This window comes from Biomphalaria glabrata, chromosome 1 (genome assembly GCF_947242115.1).
Source record: "Biomphalaria glabrata chromosome 1, xgBioGlab47.1, whole genome shotgun sequence".
NCBI lineage: Eukaryota > Metazoa > Mollusca > Gastropoda > Planorbidae > Biomphalaria > Biomphalaria glabrata.
In genome coordinates this window covers 54,634,397-54,660,739 of record NC_074711.1, presented here as the reverse complement: position 1 = coordinate 54,660,739, position 26,343 = coordinate 54,634,397, and the positions used below count along the sequence as shown (strand labels likewise).

General features: G+C 37.3%; 1 protein-coding gene across 1 annotated transcript in view; it reads left to right on the top strand.

Moving 5' to 3' along the window:
- Positions 1-17,118: 17,118 nt before the first annotated feature.
- LOC106073055 (uncharacterized) overlaps positions 17,119-26,343 on the top strand; it is a 77,351-nt gene continuing 68,126 nt past the window's right edge. Inside the window, exon 1 of the mRNA XM_056044336.1 lies at positions 17,119-17,364. The gene's annotated coding sequence lies outside the window, so the exon portion shown is untranslated. The remainder of the gene's footprint in view (positions 17,365-26,343) is intronic.

Genomic DNA, 26,343 nt, shown 5'->3' with positions numbered 1-26,343 from the left:
TTGTGTATGGCATCTGCAATCTGGGACTCTTTCTTTATGCTCGCTCTCCATGTGGATCTATCCAGTGCCATTTTTTCCAGCTGCTAGTTTCGATTTTGAAGAGCTTAATGTCTTGTTTGCATTCATCCTTATAACGTAAAAGTGGGCGACCAGCGACTCTCCTGCCTTCTGTTAGATCGCGATCAATTTAACAAATATTATGTTAATTCACACAAATATATTCATAATTAACATTAAGATTTTTAAATTTCTTTATATAAAAAGGGACATCTATTTAGAATAAACTCTTTTTTTTTTTTAAAAAAAAAAGAAAAATCAGTATATTTTAAAATGCTTAATTGACTAGCTGCCATTTATAAGCTCCCACCCACATGGGCTCCATACTGAAACAGTCTGTTGAAGTCATGGTCCTGGAATCTAGCTGTGTTTTCGGATTCTTCCTGTCTCAATACAGAACACAGGAAGACCTCGTGACTACCTGGAGTTAAACAAGTGCTATGTTGATATTTAAATCTGAATATTTTGACATTCTTCAGGTTCTTTCGTTAGTTTCTTAAACACATACACTGATAGCCTCCTAACCTATACAGATTTATATATGATAGCCTTACACCGCCAAACATATAGATTGCCCTTTGGATGTAGCAATTCTTTAGAGTATGGAAATGTGAGCAGTGGATCGAATTTATTTGCTGGTCCAATTGTTGCTTTGAGAAACTATTTCCTGGCGAGTGTGATGTCTTTCTGATCCATTTTTATGTATAGCCTCATTAACCCATTTTTTTTTCTAAACACTTTACCATTCTATCTATCTATCTATCTATCTATCTATCTATCTATCTATCTATCTATCTATCTATCTATCTATCTATCTATCTTATCTATCTATCTATCTATCTATCTATCTATCTATCTATCTATCTATCTATCTATTTATCTATCTATCTATCTATCTATCTTTCTTTCTTTCTTTCTATCGTTCTATCTATCTATCTATCTATCTATCTATCTATCTATCTGTCTATCTATCTATCTATCTATCTATCTATCTATCTATCTATCTATCTATCTATCTATCTATCTATCTATCTATCTATCTATCTATCTATCTATCTATCTATCTATCTATCTATCTTTCTTTCTTTCTTTCTATCGTTCTATCTATCTATCTATCCATCCATCCATCTATCTATCTGTCTATCTATCTATCATCAATCAATCTGTTATATGATAGGGTAGACAATGAAACAACAACAAACTATTGCTTGCTGGAGTAGAGTTCTATTTTCTTGGACTTAACTGCTACTAGCGATGCTTCAACGAGTTCTGTGGGGTCATTGTATTGATATTCACTTGTACTAATAACTGTTGTCAGACCATTCTCTGGAGACTTTAGGATTATTTTGTGTGTTTATTAATCAGATAAGCCCATTGAGTTTTGTGTGTTTATTAATCAGATAAGCCCATTGAGTTTTGTGTGTTTATTAATCAGATAAGCCCATTGAATTTTGTGTGTGTGTTTATTAATCAAGTAAGTCCATTGAGTTTTTGTGTTTTTATTAATCAGATAAGTCGATTGAGTTTTGTGTTTGTGTGTTTATAATTAAGAGATAATAGAGTGATAGGATTCTCTATATCGCGGGGCCTGGGGCGATTGCCCACCCGACAGCCCTAAGTTAATATAAACATTTATTAGTTATTTAAGTGTGTATGTGTTTTATTCAATATCAATAGAATGACAATGTCTTCGATTCCGAAGATAAAGGATGATTGCAGTTTTTCACTTGACTATGCAGACCCAGTTGCGACCTGCATATTTTTCCGCAGACAGCCATTGTCCGCTGGCCGTCTATTTAAGTTTTCTTTCCGTCTTCTGTGCCTGTCAATAATGGCTTTTTTAGTCTCGTCCCGCAGCCTTTGTGTGAGCTCTCTTTCAGAGGACATCTGATGCCAACTACTTTCCTCTTAGACAGTGAGGGCGAAATGGCACCTGAGTTGATCTTATAGTGCTTACGGGGGGCACCTCTGTTACGCCGTCCTCCTTTAAGCTCGCCAAAGAATAACGCCTTTGGCATGCGGTCGTCTCCCGTGAGGGATAAATGTCCGACACAGCGCAGCTGTCCAATGGTAATTAGTGCTTCTATTCTGTCCACACCGTCTCTAGCAGAACATAGTTATACCAGCATATGCCCATCATGAAGCGAAGTCACCTTTGATGGAAGCGTTCGATGAGCCTTAAATGCCTTCGAAAAAGCACCCAGGTTTCAAAGCCTTACTAAATTGTGGTCAGAACCACTGCTTTAATAATATTGATTTTTATTGTCAGGTAAAGAGACCTATTCCGCCATACTCTCATTCTGAGGCGACCAAAAGCGGCGTTAGCCTTTGCAAGACGGTTGTCTATTTCTCTCTTTCTTTCAGGTAGGTCAAGTGGTCAACGACATTAAGGAGATGGCCATTCACATTGATTTGTGGATCTAAATTAGTTCCCATTGGGGACTTCTGAAGTATGACCTTTTTTTTTTTAGGTTAATGGACAGACCAAACGAAGCAGCAGCCTCAGCGAATTCATGGACAGCCAGTTGAACCAACCTCCTATTCTTGTATGCAAGAAGTGCGCACCCTTTCGCATAGAGGAGCTCAGTAGCAATCAACTTATTTTTGAACGGGAGAGCAGGCGCCTGGTGTTAAATATGCTTCCTTGTCCGCTTGACATAACCCTGGTGCGCATTACTTCCCCAACATCGCATTGCTTCACTAGTATATAGTCAAGTCGATGGCTGGGTGGGTGGTTGGGTGTATGTCTCCATTACGTGATACACTACAAGTCATCCAGCCTTCACTAGGTATATTTATAGTGGAATATGGATTGCGCAGACCAAAACCACTCTTTAGGCCCGATGCCAACCACAGTGGCTCACTAGTCTGAGACGGCTGTAGATAGCAGATGGCTGTAGGTTATACTTTAGAGTTTCTATCTCCGATATTGGATTCCGACCTAAATTATGGATCCTAGTCCGATTAGATTTTTTAATAGAAAATAAATTCCTCTTTATATCTTATTCATTCTTTACTAAGTAAACTATTAAGGTAAATAAAGTATTGGAACTTCCGGTTTAGGTTAAAATTTGCCATTTATTACATTTTTATTAAATGAATGCTGCCAATGCCTGTAGGATTAGTGTTTTCCATATAGAATGACAATTTTGTCTATTTTTCAGGAGATTTTTAGACTTTTCTGGAGATTTTAATACTTTCATGAGTTTTGTAGAACTTTATATTTTGCCGCATAGGTTTTTCCAAGTTGCACAAGTGAAAATTTAGATAGAAGTAGATAATTCGATCATCGATGCAATCTGCCGTAGTGACAATGAAACTTCCCGGTTTGGCATGGAAATCGCTGAAAAGAAAGCTTAAATTGACCACCGGCGGACAACGGCTTTGTCTGCATGAGATGCGTAGAAACATGCTGGTCAAAACTGGGTGGAGTAGACATGTGAAACTCTGCACTCATCCGTAATCTTCGGAAACGAAGATATTGTCAATATTATTATTTACAATCAACTTTTTAATGTAGAAAAAAATATCTTCAAGAATAAGGATTGATTTAAAAACAGTGTTGTTTTTTTAAATTATTTATGAATGAGTGCTCTGGTAAATAGAACTGTCTGTTTTTTTAAATTATTTATGAATGAGTGCTCTGGTAAATAGAACTGTCTGTTTTTTTTGTATACTTTTAATGAGTAGTATTGAACATGTGCTTTGATTGCATTTATTTTTTTAAAAGTAAATTTATATTTTGATACCATCGTATTGTTTCAATAGAAGTATTTTATAATTATTTAAAGGCTTTATCATACACTACCAGTACTTCGAACAAATATAATTTTTTATATAAATGCATTATCAACAGACTATTGTTATTTAAAGGATGCCGTTTCGAAGAGCAATTTCAAGTTTTATTATCCCAAGAACAGATTTATCTAGAATGCTATTACTTTAATAGCACTCTAAAATATCAACAAATGACTATAGTAAATCCACAACAGGCTGCTATTTCTCAATTAGGGGAGTGCAGGGCAATTTTTACGTCTGGGGAAAAGTGATCTATCGCTTAACATTGACCTCTGGATACATGTAACCAGATAATCGATCTGCAGGCATACATTCACTTAAGAGCTGACATAGGAGCATTCCAGCTCTAGCAATCATACTTGCCACTCAAGACGTAGCGTTGGTAGGGACAATGAAGCGGATCTCTAGCTAAAGATTGACGAGAGTGATGTGAAGCCACTTCAACGACCAACCGACGTTACTTGAACCAGATAAGATAAAACAATAGTCGAATCGCTCACCCCTAAAATAAACCAATGTTTACTAATAGTGAGCATGAAAAAGTCACCCAGAATAGTGGCGTAGCAACCATAGCGCGAAAGGGTTCATTGCGCCCGGGCCAGTGACTAATAGGGTCACACGGGAGCTATTGAAAGATAGTTGTCTATTACTTTTAAAAAGACCCACAAACATTAATTGTCATTTACTATTACGTGTAGCCTAGTAAGTCCTGACTGAAAAAAAAGGACACAATTATTTGGTACATTTGTATATTTGGGGGGGGGGGGGTTACGGAGTGTATATGTATCTTTCCAAGGTTACGACAAGAAAAAGGAGTGTTATTATTATTATTTTGTTTTGGTGATGTAGAATGATGAAACCATGAGCTGTTATGTCATAATGTATGGAAGGAAGTCACGTGGGTGAGAGTTGAATGAGAGACGACACAGGGACGTACGAGACGTAAGGACTTTGTACTGAGTTAGATTTTGTTCTAAAATCATTCCGATTCGTTAGTATTAGATTAAATCTTATCTAAAGTTGAATCTTAGCATATTGTTAATAAAAGGTAAATCGAGTTTTTATTCCCAAAAGAAGTTTGTTAAAGTTATTTAAAGTTCTAAAATATAATACGCCTATAACGGTTTAGTTGGACGAGCTGTCTTGTGGCTACAATCCAACGACTATTAAAAGGGGGATGACTGTTCACTAGGGCCGGGGTGGCAAACTGCGGCTCGCGAGCCACATGCGGCTCTTTTGATGGAAAGCTGCGGCTGAAAGCTGAGTTCCAGAAGAAAGTATTATTTATTTTATCGAAGATATTTTTTTCAAATAGTTCTAAATTGTTTAACTAAGATTAGGCACCAATTCTATCTCTTAGCCACTATCCACTAAAACAGTACAAAATAGAATAACTCAAATGTTTTGAAATTTAACATATTTGCAAGGGGGGGGGGGAGATATTTAACTTTCTTTTGTCTTATCACTTGCTATAGATGAGACATAAAGACACGATACAAGTTGCCCATTTTGTCAGATATATGTCTTCCCAAGGTCCAAAAGAAGAACTTGTCTATTGACAAACTAGAAGGAAAGGTGGAGCATGCCAGAAATATCAAGGGGATAAATAAAGGAGCAACAACGATTCTTCGGAGCAAAATAAACCACGAAATGTTTACGTTTCATTACACAAGAAGCTCTGTATGCCCAAAACGATTCCGGTCGAAATAGTTGAGGTCATACATTTATTTGGTAATCAAGATTGTTAATAGCATCTTGTGAGAAACACCATACCATCGTCAGTTTTAAGAATTGTTACACGAAATGAAGACTCTGTATTACGAGCTCCTTCTTTACATAAAAAGTGCGTAACGCAAGAAAAGTGGACAGCTTTCAAAGAAATGCCGCGAGCTGATTCGGCGCATGGAATAATCTACATTGAGGTACATTGAGGTGAAGAGAGTGGTATTTGGAGTGCTGACTATCGTTGGATCAACATATTCGTGCGAGCAAGCGTTTTCTTGCATAAATATAATCAACAGTAAAATAAGAAACCAACTAGCAAGTGAAAATTTAGAGTCGTGTTTGAAACTATAAACAAGTTATCAGCTAAATGTATCCAAACTTTCTAAAACCATACAAAGCCAACGCTCCTACCTCATTTGTCGACTTAATTGTTAGTTATTGAAGTACAATTAGTTTTGAAAGTAAATGTTTAATAATAGCTTTAGTTATTGTCAATATTTTCAAACAAATCTAATAATGCCACATCTTTGTTTTGAAAAATACTATATAGGAATTAATAGATATAATAATAAGGCTAGTCTTCGAGTCCGAAGATCAGTGAGAAATGCAGTATTTCCCGTGGCTGCGCAGTCACAGCTGTGACCTACATATTTTGCCACATCCAGGGCAAACATAACTATTGTCTACAGATGGTCGATTAAGATTTTCTTTTCGCCGTCTGCGTTTGTCCTCGGCAGCAGATTTTCTATGCGTCTCAAATGAGTATCCCGCGGCCTTCGTGAGTGACCTCCAGCTGTCTCGTTCTGAGGCCGCATGCAACCAGGTGCTCTCTTCTATGTCAGCCAAGTAAAGTTGACGTCAAAGCTGGTCTTTGAAGCGTTTCCGTGGGGTGCCTCTGTTACGTCGACCACCTTTTAGCTCACCAAAAAAATACTGCCTATGGCATACGTTCGTCTCCCATACGGGATACGTGCCCTACCCAGCGTAACTGTCGGACCAAAAGAAGTCCCTCTATACTGTCCATACCGGCGTTCGCAAGGACATCGCTGTTTGTAGTGCGGTCTTGCCACCGTATGTCCATGATGGAGCGCAAGCATCTTTGGTGGAAGCGCTCAAGAAATCTTAGATGTTTCCTGTATAGTGTCCATGTCTCAGAGCCATACAGAAGGGTTGAGAAAACCACCGCCTGGTAGACACTGATTTTTGTAGTCAGGCGGATATAATTTCTAATGAACAAATATCTTTTTTTTTTCCATAAAAAAATCAATTACTAGAGTACTATTTATTGTTGTCAAGAAAAAAAAAATTGTTGTGGCTCTTTCGAAACTTTACAATTTCGTCAATTTTAATTTTTGGCTCTTTCGACTCAAAAGGTTGCCGACCCCTGCACTAGGGCTGTATATTGTAGCTCCAGACCATCGTGCGGACAGTCTGAAACGCACACCACGTGACCAGGCAGCCACCCAGCAGCAGTAAACTTAGAAATATCAAAGTTGTTTAACTTCATAAAGTATTCTCATAATCTCAATAAACATGACATCAACATGCGAGGACAATCTTTGGCCAGCACTATGATCTGTCGTCTTTATCGTAACACTGCGAGATTACATTATACAATGAAATGGGACTAACTTTGTGACCTATACAAGGTAGTCATATTTCAACGGGAAATGAATGCGCTCTATCGATTCACATCACGTAAAATCTATATTTGTCTAACCATTACGCCATTTACCTTTACCTTTACCTATCCCTTAGTCTGTTGGACCGTTGGGGCACCAGGCAAGATTTGTCGACCGTCTTTCTCCATTCCTCCCTTTTTTTTGCCTTGTTCAGAACCTCTCTCAATGGCAGGCCTGTCCATTCTTTAATGTTGTCCTCCCATCTCTTTTTCTGTCTGCCTCTTCTTCTTTTCCCTGGTACTGTTCCCTGAAGAAAGGTCTTTGCGAGCCCCGTAGATCTCGTAATGTGGCCAAAGGTTTTAAGCTTTCGTTTTTTCGTTTTTTCACATTACGCCATTACCATAGTTCTAAAAATAAATATTGTTTAGACATGTGTTATGTTATAAGATGAAAGTGGCTACTCTCTTCATTCACAAGAATACCGAAGAATTGAATCGAAGAAAGGAAGAGAATCGAAGAAAGTACTACGTCGAAAAAGTAAACAAAAAAAAAAGATGACTGGATCAAGGAAGAATGTCTCGACCTCTATCAATAATGAACTGTACAACAACATGTCTGAAGTCACTAAATGTGACCGTGCATAAAGCAGACACAAAGGGTATGAATGATTCAGCAGCATTCTGGGAACGGATTCACCAGGGACACGAAGACTCATTTATGAAGTCAGAAAAAAAATCTACTTTTTATGAATACAATTTTAGAGTTGTTTTTTTTTTTTTAGTGGAGGAAAGAAAAGGAGTGACAGATCAAGAGTAAAAAGGAGAGTGAAAGAAGAAATCGCAGCAAAACATATGAATAAATAATTCTCTGGACTTCGGATTTTTTTTTTTTTTTGGTTGTTATAATAACAAAAAGGCACAAATCTCTCCTGGCGGCCTCTTTTGCCAACTAAAGGGAAGGCAACTCATGTGTACAAGTGAAATAGTGTGAACTGGAAGAAATTAGTTGAAATGGTTTTGGGGCTCTCAGGGGAGCCTACCTACTTTATTCACGTCGAGCTATAAATAGTATCGTTTTTCCATCGGCCATAATTTTCCTAAGGAAAGAAAAAAAAAGGAGGGGAGGAGGGCTTTGTTTGTTCAACGTAATTTTATTCTTCTGTTTGACATTTCCGTACTCGTTATACAAAGTAAAACTAATCGAAAAGACTTCTAGTCAGTTGGTGTGGAAACAAGAGTAAGAGTAGACAGTTTCTTTTTGTTATGATTTAAGATTATATATCGTCTATCAGGTTTTGTAATAGCACTATACATACTATTATATAGCTTTCATATAAGTCTACCAATATATATCAATTATAGTGATATAGCCTAATATAATAATGCCTCTATATAGGTCTACTATCATCATAACTGTAAAATAAGCCTTTTGTTGCCGTCAAGTAAAGATAAAAGTAAATTTAAAATGTTCGAATTTATAAGTTTGTAGGCGTATTATATCCTGGGTATAATCTAAGGCAGTGTTTCCCAAACTTTTTCCTTAACGGAACACTTCGCACATTCTGAGCTAATTCACGCGGCGGCCAACTAGTTAATTATTCCAGTAGTTCGTAGAACACCTATTCAGGCCCCGCGGAACATTAGGGTTCCGCGGAACACAGTTTGGGAAACAATGATCTAAGGACTTTAAAACCTCAGAACTGGAACTACTTTCAGTCGCACATACCTTCAATGTGACACACGCAATCAGGGGCGTAGCAATCATGGCGCGAAGGGGTTCATTCTGCTCGGGCCCACGACCCATAGTAGCCTAAACTGGCTCTTGAAAAGGAAAAATGTGTTTACTATATGAATTTAAATGTTTCACATTATTACCTTGTGGCAATACCTCTATTCAATTCGTATCGTTGTGGAAACCAAAATCCTGGGTGGGTGAACACTGATCTAAAAGAAAACGGCTCTAACGATTTTCCTAAACAAGCAACACTCGATGTATATCGCTGAGAAAAGAATAAGTAACTCGTAAAAATGTTTTTTAATCTAATATTCATGAGTTATTAAGAGAAAAACAATCGCTCTATAAGTTGTATAAATGAGGTATTATCTTTCAAATGTTACTCTGTTTTGATTAAATCAGTGCATTTTTTGTGTTTCTTAAATTCTATTCCTTTGTCAGGGTAAATAACAAATTCACCTAAATTTTATTACAGAAGTACAAGATCTATTAAAGGAAGATAACTCTTCAATTGTCATTAAGAATGTTAATTAAATTCTAACGTGTTAACATTTTTAATAATAATAATAATTTGTAAACAACTTGAAAGTGAACTGTAATATACATTTATATTTGTTTTTGAGTAATTGTTATTTCTTTCCTTAATATTACGATATATATCCACCAGTTAAATTACAAAAATTAATATTGTGAGTAGACAGTAAAGAAAAATTGTCTTTGCTTCAACAATAGTCAGACTATTCAATAACTAGTACTTATACATGTGCTATTGACATAACAGTGTAATGATAGCTACTAGTTTAATATAATTTTTTTTACAAACTTTATATCAACTCAATCTGTCTGTCCGTCCGTCTGTCTTGTTAAAAGTTTGAACATGTTTTTTTCTCCCATATGCCATTCTCCGATTTAGTTAAAACTTTGCACAGTTACACTTTAAACATGACAAGACATGTATCAATTAGTAAAAAAAACAACACACAATTAGTTAATCAATTGTTGGTGATTTATTATTTTGTTTGATTTCGAAATAAGGGGCAAAAATTCTTCTTAATGAGAGATGTGGAGTTATATTAATATGCATTTAGTCCCCTTACTATGTATAGATATGTTATTTTTCACCCACTTCCCAATTCTCGGATAAAGTTGAAATTTTGTTTTTTTCTTCATAGTCGATAACAATACACGAATCAATCCAAAAAACAACAACAACAACAAAAACAATTAGTTAATCATTTAGTACTAATTAATTAATTTTGTTTTATATTGCAGAAATGGAGATAAACCCTTAATTTTTAGATGCATGGCAGTAATAAGCGGTCTTTTCCCTTAAATGAGCTTTGTTTTAAACAATAATTCTGTGTTTCTATTTTGCTTGTTTTAGAATCTTCCCTTGTTCAAATTGTATATTCAGTCAATGTTATTCTAACAGTGATTTTGTGCGAGAAATGAATTACCAATGTTCGGTTTAAACGCATTGAGACTGTATCATGATAATTTAGCTGCCACTAACGGATACGTTTTCCTTTTCTTTACAATCTATATCCGTCGTGACTGTTCCAAACCTCCTGAATCTCTGTGTCGTCTGGTAGAGATTGGTTGTCTGGGATTTCAAGGGGGAAACATTATCGCCACAGCAGACTAATCGTATTGGTTTGCTTAAGGCTTATATTTATTGTATGCCTTAACTCACGTCTGCTTGTAAGATTTGAACACAAGCTTCAATCACATGGCCAGACAACAACAGGATGACATTTTATGAAACAATTTTTAGCTAATACCTGGGATAAGCTTAAGGCAAAGATCAACTGGCAGACATCACATAAACTTAAAAATAATATTGTCTTGTAGTGTGGCGCCGAACTTTTGGCTTTGATAGTAACCAAATAATTTCAAGTACATCTACGAACCAAGAACGTTGAATCGTTTCGTATTTACGTGTGTTCAGAAACATGACATCTTGGTTCATGGGGATAGACAGAAACATGACATCTTGGTTCATTGGGATAGACAGAAACATGACATCTTGGTTCATTGGGATAGACATTCAAAACTGATCTCGTTCTGACTACTCGCTTATGCTCCCATATTTACGAAGATGAATTTATAATTGATGAACAGCGGCGGTATATTCCAATGAACAGTGTAAATGATCATGAACTATTTTTATCGATAACTTTGACTGCTCCACAGTGTTATATGTTAACTTGTTTGTCTTGTGTTAAAGTATAATCACAATAAAGAAAACAAAACTTTAAAAAAAAATAGTACTTATACAATATTAAACATCCAAACTTTCTGCTAATTAACAGTCCATAATGTTGCATAACAACCCTAGAATAACAACTAGATTGTAGTTGGGATGCAATATAAGATACATTTCCAGTGTTAGCCTGCTGTAATATAGACTTAATCATGAATTAAAATTACCTAGCACCCAAGGAGTCTGCTATAATGTAGCCACTTTAGACCAACTAAAATATAGCCTCAGTGTAGGGCTGTTGAAATAAAAACTCAATGTATGCCTACTAAAATAGAGCTTCATAGGACTCACAAGGCCTACTATACTTTTGCATCAATGTAAGCTTCAGTGTAGGCCTGCTATAAGTATGTTGTCAATGTTGGCGACCTTTCATAATTCATACAATTAAATATTCTGTAGTTGTTTACTTTAGCTGACAAATTGTGTTAGATATATTTACTTATAGATAGACTTTTTAAAATGTGTTCTTTCATAATCATTACAAGCGCTAGATAGTAAACAATGAAATCCAGCGATGAGTCTCCACTCTCCACTCTGACAAGTCTACACTGAAGCCGAGGCTTACCGACAGACACCCTTCTATATCCAAAGTCATGGAGAGGAGTGCTGTAATCATTGCTAAAGATCTCTAGGGACGGATATACGTGTCTGATACAATTTTCTCTTAAGTCCCAGGGCTTCCGTCTTATGTCTTCTCAAAACCATAAAAATAAAACTATTTGCGAAGTCATTGAATCTTTAATGGAACGACTGTGCACGAGAAAAGATCATTATTGTATAAAACGACATTTGCCTAAACGAGTGTTTCCCAAACTTTGTTCAGAGGAACTCTAGCGGCCCGCGGGCCTGACTAGGGATTCCACGAACTACTGGAATAATTAACGAATAGGCCAGCACGTGAATTAATCTCTCGAACAAAATAAACAAAGTTTTCCGCTAAATACTTAGAATGTGCGAAGTGTTCCCTTTAGGAAAAAGTTTGGGAAACACTGGCCAAAACATTTCCCAAGTCTAAAAGTGACTTCCACCATGATCATCAACACACGTCACCAAACAGCACGATTTATCAGTATTTCTCTGTGTTCACATCATTACCGGATTTTGACAAGTGGAGGCCTTGTGCGAGATTTGTGGGAAGATCCCTACTCTCTGTCAAATGATTTAATAAAATGCACTAAGTATATACTATCTTTCTCTACTACTTAATGACCCTCTTATCTTTCTCTACTACTTAATGAACCTCTTATCTTTCTCTACTACTTAATGAACCTCTTATCTTTCTCTACTACTTAATGAGCCTCTTATCTTTCTTCACTACTTAATGAACCTCTTATCTTTCTTCACTACTTAATGAGCCTCTTATCTTTCTTCACTACTTAATGAACCTCTTATCTTTCTTCACTACTTAATGAACCTCTTATATTTCTTCACTACTTAATGAACCTGTTATCTTTCTTCACTACTTAATGAGCCTCTTATCTTTCTTCACTACTTAATGAACCTCTTATCTTTCTTCACTACTTAATGAACCTCTTATCTTTCTTCACTACTTAATGAACCTCTTATCTTTCTTCACTACTTAATGAGCCTCTTATCTTTCTCTACTACTTAATGAACCTCTTATCTTTCTCTACTACTTAATGAACCTCTTATCTTTCTCTACTACTTAATGAACCTCTTATCTTTCTCTACTACTTAATGAACCTCTTATCTTTCTTCACTACTTAATGAACCTCTTTTCTTTCTTCACTACTTAATGAGCCTCTTATCTTTCTTCACTACTTAATGAACCTCTTATCTTTCTCTACTACTTAATGAACCTCTTATCTTTCTCTACTACTTAATGAACCTCTTATCTTTCTCTACTACTTAATGAACCTCTTATCTTTCTCTACTACTTAATGAACCTCTTATCTTTCTCTACTACTTAATGAACCTCTTATCTTTCTCTACTACTTAATGAACCTCTTATCTTTCGTCACTACTTAATGAACCTTTTATCTTTCTCTACTACTTAATGAACCTCTTATCTTTCTCTACTACTTAATGAACCTCTTATCTTTCTCTACTACTTAATGAACCTCTTATCTTTCTCTACTACTTAATGAACCTCTTATCTTTCTTTACTACTTAATGAACCTCTTATCTTTCTCTACTACTTAATGAACCTCTTATCTTTCTTTACTACTTAATATACCTCTTATCTTTCTTCACTACTTAATGAACCTCTTATCTTTCTTCACTACTTAATGAACCTCTTATCTTTCTCCACTACTTAATGAACCTCTTATCTTTCTCTACTACTTAATGAACCTCTTATCTTTCGTCACTACTTAATGAACCTCTTATCTTTCTCTACTACTTAATGAACCTCTTATCTTTCGTCACTACTTAATGAACCTCTTATCTTTCTCTACTACTTAATGAACCTCTTATCTTTCTCTACTACTTAATGAACCTCTTATCTTTCGTCACTACTTAATGAACCTCTTATCTTTCTCTACTACTTAATGAACCTCTTATCTTTCGTCACTACTTAATGAACCTCTTATCTTTCTCTACTACTTAATGAACCTCTTATCTTTCTCTACTACTTAATGAACCTCTTATCTTTCGTCACTACTTAATGAACCTCTTATCTTTCTCTACTACTTAATGAACCTCTTATCTTTCTCTACTACTTAATGAACCTCTTATCTTTCGTCACTACTTAATGAACCTCTTATATTTCTTCACTACTTAATGAGCCTCTTATCTTTCTCTACTACTTAATGAACCTCTTATCTTTCTCTACTACTTAATGAACCTCTTATCTTTCGTCACTACTTAATGAACCTTTTATATTTCTTCACTACTTAATGAACCTCTTATATTTCGTCACTACTTAATGAACCTCTTATCTTTCTCTACTACTTAATGAACCTCTTATCTTTCGTCACTACTTAATGAACCTCTTATCTTTCTTCACTACTTAATGAGCCTCTTATCTTTCTTCACTACTTAATGAACCTCTTATCTTTCTCTACTACTTAATGAACCTCTTATCTTTCGTCACTACTTAATGAACCTCTTATCTTTCTTCACTACTTAATGAGCCTCTTATCTTTCTCTACTACTTAATGAACCTCTTATCTTTCGTCACTACTTAATGAACCTCTTATATTTCTTCACTACTTAATATACCTCTTATCTTTCTTCACTACTTAATGAGCCTCTTATATTTCTTCACTACTTAATGAACCTCTTATCTTTCTTCACTACTTAATGAACCTCTTATCTTTCGTCACTGCTTAATGAACCTCTTATCTTTCTTCACTACTTAATGAGCCTCTTATCTTTCTTCACTACTTAATGAACCTCTTATCTTTCTTCACTACTTAATGAGCCTCTTATATTTCTTCACTACTTAATGAACCTCTTATCTTTCTTCACTACTTAATGAACCTCTTATCTTTCTTCACTACTTAATGAACCTCTTATCTTTCTTTACTACTTAATGAGCCTCTTATATTTCTTCACTACTTAATATACCTCTTATCTTTCTTCACTACTTAATGAGCCTCTTATCTTTCTTTACTACTTAATGAGCCTCTTATCTTTCTTCACTACTTAATGAGCCTCTTATCTTTCTTTACTACTTAATGAGCCTCTTATCTTTCTCTACTACTTAATGAACCTCTTATCTTTCTTCACTACTTAATGAACCTCTTATCTTTCTTCACTACTTAATGAGCCTCTTATCTTTCTTCACTACTTAATGAACCTCTTATCTTTCTTCACTACTTAATGAGCCTCTTATCTTTCTCTACTACTTAAAGAGCCTGTTATCTTTCTTCACTACTTAATGAGCCTCTTATCTTTCTTTACTACTTAATGAGCCTCTTATCTTTCTTTACTACTTAATGAGCCTCTTATATTTCTTCACTACTTAACGAGCCTCTTATATTTCGTCACTGCTTTCACTTCCTGTTCTGGGGAAATGAATTATTAATGTTGTTTTCCTCCTCCCCTAGTTGATGTAGAGACACGAACACTGGGACAGGGTCCTAAGGCTAAGTAAAAATAAAAACGGTTTTACTGTTTCTCATTGGAACTCGTTCCTTCCCTTTTTTATTCACACTGTCTTACACCATTTCTTCACCACGTAAATAATTTGAATTATTTTCAGTTTCTCTCACATCTCTACGTCATGTTTCTCTTACATCAAAGAAGAACTGAAATATGGCATCTTTACAAAGTCCATGCTGTTGCCTTTCTTTATGCCTTCACTATCCTCAAATATATCTCTTTGTGTTTCTTTGTGTCTGTGTTGACAAAATGGTGCTGTTTTCTTAAGCTTTATCTTCTTCATTGTGTTTCTTCTTATTTTGCTGCACTTTGTCACTTTACTTTTCTTGTCACCCTTCCCGTTTCTTGTCATCCTTCCCGTTTCTTGTCATTCTTCCCGTTTCTCGTCATTCTTCCCGTTTATTGTCATCCTTCCCGTTTCTTGTCATTCTTCCCGTTTATTGTCATCCTTCCCGTTTCTTGTCATTCTTCCCGTTTCTCGTCATTCTTCCCGTTTATTGTCATCCTTCCCGTTTCTCGTCATTCTTCCCGTTTATTGTCATCCTTCCCGTTTCTTGTCATTCTTCCCGTTTCTCGTCATTCTTCCCGTTTATTGTCATCCTTCCCGTTTCTCGTCATTCTTCCCGTTTCTCGTCATTCTTCCCGTTTATTGTCATCCTTCCCGTTTCTTGTCATTCTCCCCGTTTCTTGTCATTCTCCCCGTTTCTCGTCATTCTTCCCGTTTATTGTCATCCTTCCCGTTTCTTGTCATTCTCCCTGTTTCTCGTCATTCTTTCCGTTTTTTGTCTTTCTCCCCGTTTTTTGTCTTTCTTCCCATTGCTCGTCATTCTCCCCGTTTTTTGTCTTTCTCCCCGTTTTTTGTCTTTCTTCCCGTTGCTCGTCATTCTCCCCGTTTCTAGTCATTCTCCCCGTTTTTTGTCTTTCTTCCCGTTTTTTGTCTTTCTTCCCATTGCTCGTCATTCTCCCCGTTTCTCGTCATTCTCCCCGTTTTTTGTCTTTCTCCCCGTTTTTTGTCTTTCTTCCCGTTGCTCTTCATTCTCCCCGTTTCTAGTTATTCTCCCCGTTTTTTGTCTTTCTTCCCGTTTTTTGTCTTTCTCCCCGTTTCTCGTCATTCTCCCCGTTTTTTGTCATCCTTCACGTTTCTTGTCATTCTTCCCGTTTCTTGTCATTCTCCTCCGTTTCTCGTCATTCTTCCCGTTTTTTGTCTTTCTTCCCGTTTCTTGCCATTCTTCCCGTTTCTTGTCATTCTTCCCGTTGCTTGCCAATCTTTCTGTTTCTTTTCATTTTTTCCCGTAAAATGTCATCATCCATATGCTCCCTGTTTTTATTTGTCCTGTTTCCACCATTTGTTAATGTAGTGTGTGTTTCTTTCTTGCTTTTAACATTCGGGATCAAAGTCTTTTATGTCGTTATTGTTACTCGTGTTACTTGTCCTTTAGTTTCTTGTCCTATTTATTTGTACGCTTTATTTCACGTTTTTCTTGTCCTACTTGTCCTGTATTCTATCCCCAGAACTTTTGATTTTTTTTTTCGTTTTTTTTTCTCCTAAATGTCTATTTTTAGCAGTTTTTTTTTTAATTTATTTCATTTTTTGTATCTCTCGTCTTTCCTTTTGGATCTTTCCAAATCTCTTTCTCTCTCTCTCTCCTTTTTTGTCCTTGTTTCTTCCCAATATGTCCTTCTATCATTGCATGTTTGTTCATCTCCCCACCCCTCCCTTCCTTCTTTTGTTTACTCCGTCTCTACCTATTCCCTAATGTCCTCTGGTACCAAATGCTCATGGCGAGATACCCCTCCCCTCCTCCCTCACTCCATACGCCATCGATCTGTAAGCCCCCGACTCTTGCAAATAAGACTCTGGTTTTCGCTGAAAAGTGAGTGCTCCTACATCCCATAATAATATTTATTCCGGCAGTGTTCTTCCCACTTTCTTACCGTCTCTCACTCTCGCTTCTTCCTTGATGAAGTTGAAAACTAAACGTTGGTTCCTGACAGGAAGCTGCCGGTCAGCTCTGTAATGAAGAATCAGCCCTACGACAGCCAGGTTAACCTCATGACGACTTCAACTGTCCACTGAGATTTCAACACTGCAGTAAGGTAAAGTCTTAATGTGTCTCTTAGGTTTCTGTTAGATCGAAATGTGTTTAGGTACGAAATGATAAACTATCTGATCGTGTGTGTGTGTGAGAATTGGGAGCTGAGAAGTCTGAAGACCTACATTACAATAAAACAGAAATGTTGTCGTCAAGTCAAAGGATTTTATTCCCATTTATTATTATCACTATTTTAATGTATTATTATTATTATCATTATTATTATTATTTCTATTAAAAATTATTTCTTTTGTTGCTATTATTTTTATTATTACTATTATTATTATTATTATTATTAATTATTATTAATTAATGTGATATTAAAAGTCTTATTATTATTATTGTTTTTTATTATTACTACGATTACTAAGTTAGAAACGAGCGAGTATTATTATTATTATTATAATTATACATCAACTTGAAGGATTTACCTTATGCTCATTAATAAAATTAAGAATATTTTTTTTTTAATTTTTCAAACTCCGTAAAAAAACAAAGTACATATTGCCTGACGTTTTCAGGCAAAAAAAGAAACAATTTTGCTATTTCTTACTTTGCCTGGGACTTCTTTCACCCTTTCCACGTAAAGTGCTTGTCGTCTGAAACGTGATGTGAAAGCCTAAAGTGTTCTATCCCAGTTAACCTGTCTTCCTTAACGGACATTTTCACGGGAGGGCCACTATGAGGCCTGAAATATACCAATGGGTTGTACCTCCAGCCCAACTAATCCTTTGGGCGTATAACTGTCACACAAATCTTGAATAAAACTCAGACAACTTTACCCCTTTGATCCAGTGTTAATCTCTTGTATCCACTCCGCTGGGTCAGTACTTAAAAGTCACATCAGGATTCACCAAGCAATATAAGCATGCATACACACCCCATAACTACAAATTATGGTTATTGTTGCTTTTTTAAAAATTATACATTATCACTATTAGGACATTGTCATGCTTTACATCTCATTATCAACGCCGATAAGATAGTAAATTACACTACATTCATTTATAAATCATCACTTCTAAAGTGCATATTAGTTTAGCCAAATGAAATACAGCACTTCAAACTCGAAGATAAACCATATTAGGTTAAAAAAGGATTTCAACTAAGTTAATTGAAATAGACAGTAACCATTTTTATAACATTACTAATTTTAGTAAAGCTACTCTCCCCGAGACAGTGTTCTTGTTGATCTACATGGAGCTTATGTTCTTAAAATTTCAATTTTACACTTTTTAAAATGATGAACTGATTAATATGTCTTCTGCGTTTACCACTACAATTGCTATGGCCTCCTTCAGTCGTGACGCAAATATGTATCATCTCTTGGAAATGAGATGAATGCCTGGGCATTACCTGTGGTCGGAACGATGTCGCCCACACACCAATTCTCCCGCCCTCTCCACGCAAATGATATATTCAAAGAAAAGAACGTCAGTGCCGATACAGTTTGGGGTCAGCGGAGTCGCAAGTTCTGCCAGGGTGTAGCACTGGGTTCTGCAAACTGCCTTAGGGTCGACCTCCTGATTTTTCCCCAGGGTTGACACTCGAAGCCTTTCCCATGATTGGGCATTGCTGCAAGCGAACAGAGGTTTGAATTCAGAGTTTTCCATCTCCTAGGTAGGTAGCCAGCCCCTACTGCCCGAAGCTTACTGAAGGCACTGAAGGATACAGGTGGGGTAGGTGCGATCGCCTCCCCCCAATTCTGCCGAACCCCTTCCCGAAAGACTGAATTGCCATTAGTAAATATGTATACGGGGGGGGGGGGGAATAATTATCGCCAGTATAGAATGAATGAGTTCATGCTTTGTACTATTGGTTTATCTTGGAGTATACGTTCAGCTGGCCTACAATACACGAACTTCAAAACAATCACCTGTGTTATTCTCAAGAGAGTGTTGCAGAACTGTTTTCTGACTGACTGACTTTCAAAATAATTCTGAGTATAAAGTCTTCGTTCGTGAGGTGAGAGCTTTAAGCAACTTTTGGATGGAGGAGAACGTATCTGCTACAAGAAAGAATGGACATTCAAGTGGACATCCAATGATCGTAAACTTTCAACAATTTCTAACGAATGTGTTGGTCAAAAATTGGAGATCTTCGTTTTTTTTTTTGTTTTTTTTTTTTTTGTGGTCATGTAAATTAAAAACGTTTCCGTCCTCTGAACTCACATATGCTCCTCCATTGGCCACTATAACGTCCTCTGAACTCACATAAGCTCCTCTATTGGCCACTGTAACGTCCTCTGAACTCACATATTCTCCTCTATTGACCACTGTAACGTCCTCTGAACTCACATAAGCTCCTCTATTGGCCACTGTAACGTCCTCTGAACTCACATATTCTCCTCTATTGACCACTGTAAAGTCTTCTGAACTCACATAAGCTCCTCTATTGGCCACTGTAACGTCCTGTGAACTCACATAAGCTCCTCTATTGGCCACTGTAACGTCCTGTGAACTCACATAAGCTCCTCTATTGGCCACTGTAACTTCCTCTGAACTCACATAAGCTCCTCTATTGGCCACTGTAACGTCCTGTGAACTCACATAAGCTCCTCTATTGGCCACTGTAACGTCCTCTGAACTCACATAAGCTCCTCTATTGGCCAGTGTAACGGGTATAGACCAATGAACGTTGTCAATGATCGTGATCTACTTACAATACTTCGATAATGTTGACTGCCCAACCGTATTGTACACTCTGGACGCGGAGCCATTAACATGTTTATCTTATGTGCTGTTATAATTACCGTATGAAATGGGGGAAAATTACTTATTATTAATGTAGTCCGCATGTAGTCATGCATGTTAACCAATGACTTAAATTCTGCAAGTCACTGGTTTTCCTGGCTGGCTCAGGCAAACCATTCCATGCTCTAATAGCACTAGGGAAGAAGGAGTATTTGTACAAATTTGTCCTAGCATATGGAACGAGGAATGTGCCTTTATCCTTGTGTCTTTCTGAGTATTTTGTTAGATTTTGTTTTTTTATTTGAAGATTATGGTTCAGTGTTTTATGTATAATTGCTACTTTACTTTTGAGTCTTCTCTCCTGAAGGCTTTCTAAATTTAGTGATTTTACTAAAGGTGTTACTCTAGTCCAATGGTCTTTAACGGGGGCGCTATCGCCCCCTGGGGGACGTTTTCAAGATTTTGTGGGGCGCTGGGAGCCAAAGGGGCGGTAGGGGGCGCTGGGAACAATAGGGGTGGTAAGGGGGCGCTGGGCATAAAGGGGGAAAGAAGAAACCAAATGTGCACTGAAACAAAACAAAAAAACAACAACTTCAAAATTGAAACTGGCTAACTAAATATAGACAAATTATAGTTAGCTTGCTTCTAGTTTAACGTTAGAAATTGAGTTCGGGAATTCCATTTTCTATTTTTAAATTCTTACTCTTGCTGAAATCGGAGGGTATCTAGTGTTCTTAGATTCTGCGCGCATAAACGTTCATGATTTGATAAACAAACTAGGTAATACGCCTTTTAGATTTAAGTTTATTTTATCAACATATGTTAATCTATTGATATGTTAATGTTAATTAAGAAAAACGTTAAAGCTAACATTCAAATAGAATAATTTAAACTTTTTTTAAAGCAAAAAACATTGACAATGTGTTATGAAAACTCGCTGGTATGTAATAAACCCAAATGCTTTTTTTATATATTTTTTTTATAGTTTCATCAATATGAAGATTCAGTGACAGTTTTTCATTAATTATAACACCTAGGTATTTAGCGTGTTTAATCTATGTTACTTTTGGGTGCCGATTAAGCTGTTCGACTCATCTGTATTGTCACAGATCACTTACCCACGCCACGTATTCGGTCGGCTTTTTAAAGAGGTGATTGGACTTGACATTCATCTTCGAGTTCATTGAATATATGAGAAATGTGCTCATTTTCGACCACGACGGAGGAGCTATATATATAGATCACAGATCAGTCGATTTTAGTTTCACCTTCGTTAATACTCAGAATGATGCAAAACCATCAGAAATCTCTGCCTTTGGTTGTGTTTGGGGCCTAGGTCAACAACCAGCATCTTTCAGACGTCTCAGTTCTAGGCTAGTCTCTTCCATTGTTCGTAGTATCGCCCATCTGCTTGGCATCTGCTTCCAAATCTTGGCGTCATGTATTTCTGGGTCGTTCCGTCTTCCTCTTTCCTTGAGGGTTCCAGATGAGGGCTTGTCTTGTCATGACGGATGCTTAAAACTCTCTGATGATATTTCCTTCAATGGGCTGCTGGTCTGTTCAATGCCACATTTCCTCTTTAGTGATATTGTTTGGCCAGCTGATCTTTCTGATGCAGGTATTGAATACCTTGATTTGATTTCATGCCGTTGACGGTGGTTCTCAGGGTCTCTGTTTATTCAAGTAGTATTGGCCTAACAATGGTGTTCCAGAGTTTGACATTGGTCCCACAAATGGTGACCGTTTATATTTTCTTTATTAAAGACTTTCATTAACAGTCGAAAAACTATAAATAGCTAGCTTTTTGTTGTATCGGATAGGAAGAATAATTGCCTACAGCTAAAATGTAGCTTTGTGGTTATACTTGTTAATGGTATGTCCATGTTTCTGCACTTTTCCTTCTTTTTCGGAATCGAAGACATTGCCATTAATTTAGTACACTGGCGGATCCAGGGGGGGGGGGCAGTAGGGGCGATCACCCCCCCCCCCCACTCGGCCGAGATTATTATTATTATTATTTAGATTATTTCGCCCCCCCCCTCTAGTATTTTGGCCGATTTGGTAGGGTCGGGAGGGGGCGATGGCATCAATCCGCCCCCCCCACCATAAACTTTCGAGTGGGGGGGGTGGTCCTATTTAGTTGCAGAAATCACAGCTTGCTATCAGAATCAATTAAATATCTATATGATTAAAACTTGTTATTGGTATTTTAACCGGTCTTTATATTATGTCGTTCATCTTTGGCCGATTGGAAGGGGAGGAGCGAATACCTCTACTGCCCTTTCCATCTAAACCCTTTGAGTGTGGGGGGGGGTCCTACTTTTATGGAGAAATCATAGTATGTGAACAAAATTAGTCGAATATCTATATAATATAAACAGGTGGAAGTGCGATACATGCAATCACCTTGCCCCCATCGGACAAACCAATACTTTTTCTTTTTGTATTATAGTAAGAAATTACAAAATTAAAAAAATCTGTCACTAATATAATTTATATATGCTATAAAGTAAATTGTTATATCGAGTCGCCCAACCTCTATTCTTTAATGCAAAATGCAATCATTAGCAGAAATCATATTTTTCTAGTTAAATAAACTTAGGACTATAACTCACAATTTATGCTTACATTTTATTGAATATTATTAAACGAATATTTTTTTTTCGGCGGCGATCCTCAAAGCCTTAATCTAAATATGTTGGGTATCTTATCTTTTCAAAGAACAAATCGGTTATATTTGCAATGTATTAAGGGACTATAAATTCATATTAGAATATTTTTCCACATTATTCAAAAGGTCCTTTATAATAGAATGAATAATGAGCAGTAGGTCAAGAGAATGCGTTACTGCAGTGAAGAATGCCAATAAACGCTTTTAGCGTTGAGGCTTCGCCCCGAACCTCACTGATGAATAATAAGCTGTATAAGCTGTAGATGTCAGGAGAATGCGTTTCTGCAGTGAAGAATGCAAGAAAACGCTTTTGGAGTCGGGGCGAACCGAACCCCACTAATAAATAATGAGCTGTAGATGTCAGCAGAATGCGTTTCAGCCGTGAAAAATGCAAGAAAACGCTTTTGGCTGAGGAAACTTACAACGCTTTCCCAGGCCTCAACAAGACTGTTTTTTCTGTGTTTTTTTTTGCAGAAGATTGAGAAACAGTCTTATTTTATTCTCATATATCGAATATATATATATGCTGTACGCACGTTTATGCATAGGGTTAGGGTTTACTGGGCGTTAGGGTTAGGGTTTGGAAAAAAATCGCCCCCCCCACTCCAAAGTTCTGGATCCGCCAGTGATTTAGTATCTTTATTTTTAGAAGTCTTAACATTGTTTCGTTTGTGGAGCTTCCCCCTATTTTTTATTAAATGAGAGGCTCAGTGCGGCCTCACTGTCAGAACTGACGTTATAATCCGGCTCTGCATACATTGAGATTATTTCAATGAAAACGCGAGAAAGGCATTTCACGTTTATCAGCGGCTAGATGGGCTCTTGAATGCAGCTTAATATTTACTTGCAAGCAGCCTCCGTAGTCCACACAGAAATTTTTTGAATGTGTATGACGCAAAGCGTGAACAGTAGCGTAGCAACCATCGCACGCAGGGGCTCAATTAGGGCACCCCAAGAGCCTTGAAAGAAGAAAAACACCAAAAAATTTTTTTATTTTGACTGTAGGAATTTATATGTATGAAACTTATACGATTATTATTAGCCGTTACTGAATTGAGTGTCGGTGCACTAGTCAATGGTAGTACGTGGATTGAAATACCTTTTTTGTCAATGTATTGATATTGAGGCGGTGTGGTAAAGTGCTTGGCTTCCTAGTCGAAAGTTTAAATACAGGTGAAAACCAGGGTTTTGAATTTTCGGGATTTTTAGGACGCCTCAGTCAACCCAACTCTAATAGGTACCTGACATATGTTGATCGTTGTACTGGCCACATGACACCCCCCCCCCACCTCGTTAACTGTCATAGAAACAGATAAGTTTTTGGATGTCAAGACTGAAAAAAGTACATTTATATATTTTTTTTCTTTTTTCTAAACTTATAGCAACTCACTCTGTCTGTCTTGTAAAAAGTTTGTACACGTTATTTCTCCGACACCCCATCTCGGATCAAGATAAAAGTTTGCACAATTATTTCTATTACTTGAAAACCCAAGGATCAATCAAAGAAATAAATCAATTAGTTTATTAACTATCAGTAATATTTTTGTTTTTGTTTTTGAGAAATATATTTTACTTGACTGAAGTGTTTGCGTAAGCTGAATTAGTCCACTCTATAGGTCGCCGCACAATCTTCTGTAGTCATAGGCAACTCACTAGCAGGGTGGTCAGTTGTTTTTTTCTGCTTGAGGAGGCGTGAACCATAAGCTCGAATTCAGTTTGTTCACTCCCCCCCCCCCTTTTTTTTGCGAATGCTTTCAAAAACCGAATACGGTAACATTCCCCCCCCCCCAGATATCTCCCTCTTTGTCCCCCTCCCCTTCCTTTCCCCAACTGATTCAGGTAAGTGATAGGATCAGAGCGTAGTGAGACAAGTGATAGGATCAGAGCGTAGTGAGACAAGTGATAGGATCAGAGCGTAGTGAGACAAGTGATAGGATCAGAGCGTAGTGAGACAAGTGATAGGATCAGAGCGTAGTGAGACAAGTGATAGGATCAGAGCGTAGTGAGACAAGTGATAGGATCAGAGCGTAGTGAGACAAGTGATAGGATCAGAGCGTAGTGAGACAAGTGATAGGATCAGAGCGTAGTGAGACAAGTGATAGGATCAGAGCGTAGTGAGACAAGTGATAGGATCAGAGCGTAGTGAGACAAGTGATAGGATCAGAGCGTAGTGAGACAAGTGATAGGATCAGAGCGTAGTGAGACAAGTGATAGGATCAGAGCGTAGTGAGACAAGTGATAGGATCAGAGCGTAGTGAGACAAGTGATAGGATCAGAGCGTAGTGAGACAAGTGATAGGATCAGAGCGTAGTGAGACAAGTGATAGGATCAGAGCGTAGTGAGACAAGTGATAGGATCAGAGCGTAGTGAGACAAGTGATAGGATCAGAGCGTAGTGAGACAAGTGATAGGATCAGAGCGTAGTGAGACAAGTGATAGGATCAGAGCGTAGTGAGACAAGTGATAGGATCAGAGCGTAGTGAGACAAGTGATAGGATCAGAGCGTAGTGAGACAAGTGATAGGATCAGAGCGTAGTGAGACAAGTGATAGGATCAGAGCGTAGTGAGACAAGTGATAGGATCAGAGCGTAGTGAGACAAGTGATAGGATCAGAGCGTAGTGAGACAAGTGATAGGATCAGAGCGTAGTGAGACAAGTGATAGGATCAGAGCGTAGTGAGACAAGTGATAGGATCAGAGCGTAGTGAGACAAGTGATAGGATCAGAGCGTAGTGAGACAAGTGATAGGATCAGAGCGTAGTGAGACAAGTGATAGGATCAGAGCGTAGTGAGACAAGTGATAGGATCAGAGCGTAGTGAGACAAGTGATAGGATCAGAGCGTAGTGAGACAAGTGATAGGATCAGAGCGTAGTGAGACAAGTGATAGGATCAGAGCGTAGTGAGACAAGTGATAGGATCAGAGCGTAGTGAGACAAGTGATAGGATCAGAGCGTAGTGAGACAAGTGATAGGATCAGAGCGTAGTGAGACAAGTGATAGGATCAGAGCGTAGTGAGACAAGTGATAGGATCAGAGCGTAGTGAGACAAGTGATAGGATCAGAGCGTAGTGAGACAAGTGATAGGATCAGAGCGTAGTGAGACAAGTGATAGGATCAGAGCGTAGTGAGACAAGTGATAGGATCAGAGCGTAGTGAGACAAGTGATAGGATCAGAGCGTAGTGAGACAAGTGATAGGATCAGAGCGTAGTGAGACAAGTGATAGGATCAGAGCGTAGTGAGACAAGTGATAGGATCAGAGCGTAGTGAGACAAGTGATAGGATCAGAGCGTAGTGAGACAAGTGATAGGATCAGAGCGTAGTGAGACAAGTGATAGGATCAGAGCGTAGTGAGACAAGTGATAGGATCAGAGCGTAATGAGAAAGCTTAAAGCATGAAATAATGCTAAATAAAAACAATATTTAAAAACAAATTTCTAATCGCATAGATTTATTGTTATTGGTCTAGATATATTACAAATTTATGTACATGACTGATCCAAACTAATCGATACAATTACACTTCGCTTAAGTTTTTTTAATGATTTGTGTGTTGTTTTTTCATTATTTTATTTACCGGAAGACTCATTTTTCTTTTACTCACATTTAACCTACGTGAAAGG